The sequence below is a fragment of the Mus caroli genome, unplaced genomic scaffold (genome assembly GCF_978045245.1).
Source record: "Mus caroli unplaced genomic scaffold, Mus_caroli_1 scaffold_7, whole genome shotgun sequence".
NCBI lineage: Eukaryota > Metazoa > Chordata > Mammalia > Rodentia > Muridae > Mus > Mus caroli.
The window spans coordinates 83795813-83798252 of record NW_028227262.1 but is presented as its reverse complement, the minus strand read 5'-3'; the positions used below and the strand labels follow the sequence as shown (position 1 = coordinate 83798252).

Here is a 2440-nt window from a genome sequence, read left to right as displayed (position 1 = left end):
GAATATAGAAAGACATTTATGAATGCTTAAGTTCTTTCTTTTGTTACCAAAGGCCTGAGCAGAGATATGTGCACAAGATGATAAAGTCTAGTACAGTGGCAATAAATATGATAATTACAATTTTTTCAAATCTTCTATAATTTATTTAAAGCTATAGAAAAATAAGTAGCACAATTGACATCCAACTTGAGTCTATTATTTTAAAATATCCTACTGATAGCACTGGAGAGATGAATCACCAGTGAAGAGTTTATACTGTTTGCTCAGAAAGCCCAAGTTCAGTTCTCAGGGTCCATGTAAGGCAGCTCATTACTTTCTATAACTCTATCTCCAGGTATCTGATGCCCTCTTCTGGCCTCCTTGGACATGTGTGAACTCATGTGCACACTTGTACATGTACACTTATGCACACACACACACATACATACCAACACACACACATAAACAAACAACATTCTATAGTTACTTCTAAATTCTAGGAAGATTGAATGTATTTTTTTATGGTTTTTGATAGCTTAAGAATAACAGTACACACCAAGACTTTTTCTTAAAAATAAGACTGTAGAGTCTTTAAAATCAGTCAGTATGTTTTTCAAATCTCATGGAAATACGTTTCAGTAGATTTTAATGTCTTTTCTTAAGAACAAAGTTTGAATAAAGAGAAAAAGTGTTTTGTTCTGTTTTGTGTTTGAGATCAAGCCTGTGGCTATCTTTCACCTGTAAATGCACACTTAGGTTTTTGGTATTAACTCTTAAAAGCACACACAAAAACGCTAGATTCTACCAATGTAGGCTGTCCTCTGGCCAGTGTACAAGAGGCCACAGGCACACTCTCTTTTTGTTGTTGTTTTGTTTTGTTTTTGTTTTTGTTTTTGTTTTTCGAGACAGGGTTTCTCTGTGTAGCCCTGGCTGTCCTGGCACTCACTTTGTAGACCAGGCTGGCCTTGAACTCAGAAATCCGCCTGCCTCTGCCTCCCGAGTGCTGGGATTAAAGGCGTGCGCCACCACGCCCGGCTTTACAGGCACACTCTTGCTTTGATGGTCTTAGAACATCTCACCAGCCACACGTTAGTTGATCTGTGTCTTGGAGTTTTCTTCAAAAAGTTACTGGAAACTGATTATGCTTCTCAAACAAGAGTCCTTAACAATATTTCATATTAGGAAAGCTATAATAACAGATTTTGACAGCCAGTATGATTGTGGTGATTTGAAAAAAGGTCTCACTGTGTAGGCCTGGCTGGCCTGGGGCTGACTATAAGGTGATTCTGCTCCTGAATGATGGCATTATGGGAGTTCGTGAGCATCTGGGTCCAAGACCCCAGGATTCAGAAGGAAGACTTTTGGCATACTTATATCAACTATGAGATGTGTAGTCACACAAATAGCATGTGTTTTACAATGAAAATATCTTGTGTGCGAAAAAGGGATAGAGAGTTCGTGTGGCTGAGGCAAAGACTCCAAAGCAATTGTTAGTATTTCCATCTAAAAACCTATTTTTCAACATTAACAACCGCCAGCATGTCGACCAGCACCACCAGGGCTTGGAAGATTGCTTCAGAAAAGTCCTGCAGAATGCACTCTTGCTTTCTGACAACAGCCTCCACCTCTTCCTGCAGATCCATCTGAACTCTGAGGACATTGAAGCATGTGTTTCTGGGCAGACCAAGTACTCGGTGGAAGAAGCCATTCACAAGTTTGCCTTGATGAATAGACAGTTCCCCAAAGAAGGCGAAGAAGGGAAGAAAGACACCGATGTAGAGTATGATTCAGAAAGTTCATCCTCTGGGCTTGAACACAGTAGTGACTACAGCAGTTCTCATGGATGTAAAAGGAGCCCAGCTCTGCAGGAGTCCTGAGAAGGAATTTTAGGGCTACCACCTTAGGAATGAAATTATGCCCAGCCATAAAGAATGCTGGCTCATAATAGATTCTTACCCAGTGCCACTGTCAGTATCCCAGGTAGTGAACTTCTTCTTTCTTTTTTTTTTTCTTTAAAGATTTTTTATTTTATGTGTATGAGTACACACTGTAGCTGTACAGATGGTTGTGAGCCTTCATGTGGTTGTTGGGAATTGAATTTTTAGGACCTCTGCTTGCTCCTGTCAAACGCGCTCACTCTGAGCCAAAGATTTATTATTATAATTCTTTAAATGTGCCAGGAGAGGGTATCAGATCTCATTACAGATGGTTGTGAGCCACTATGCACTATGTGGTTGCTGGGATTTGAACTCAGAACCTTCAGGAGGGCAGTCAGTGCTCTTACCCGCTAAGCCATCTCGCCAGCCTGGTAGTGAAATTCTTAAAATGGTGGGTTACTAGTAGTAGTACTAGTAGTTTTTAGTAGTAGTAGTTGTCTAATTCTAGCCAAGCTTCTGTGTGAAGCTACAAGGTCTGTGGATGCCATACGGCCCTTTATTGGCATTCCATACTTGTAAATACA

At 40.3% G+C, this 2440-nt stretch overlaps 1 pseudogene; it reads left to right on the top strand.

Annotated features, from left to right (window-relative positions):
- The first annotated feature begins 1275 nt into the window (after positions 1-1275).
- Positions 1276-1856, top strand: LOC110297027 (sorting nexin-10 pseudogene; annotated as a pseudogene).
- The last annotated feature ends 584 nt before the right edge of the window (positions 1857-2440 follow it).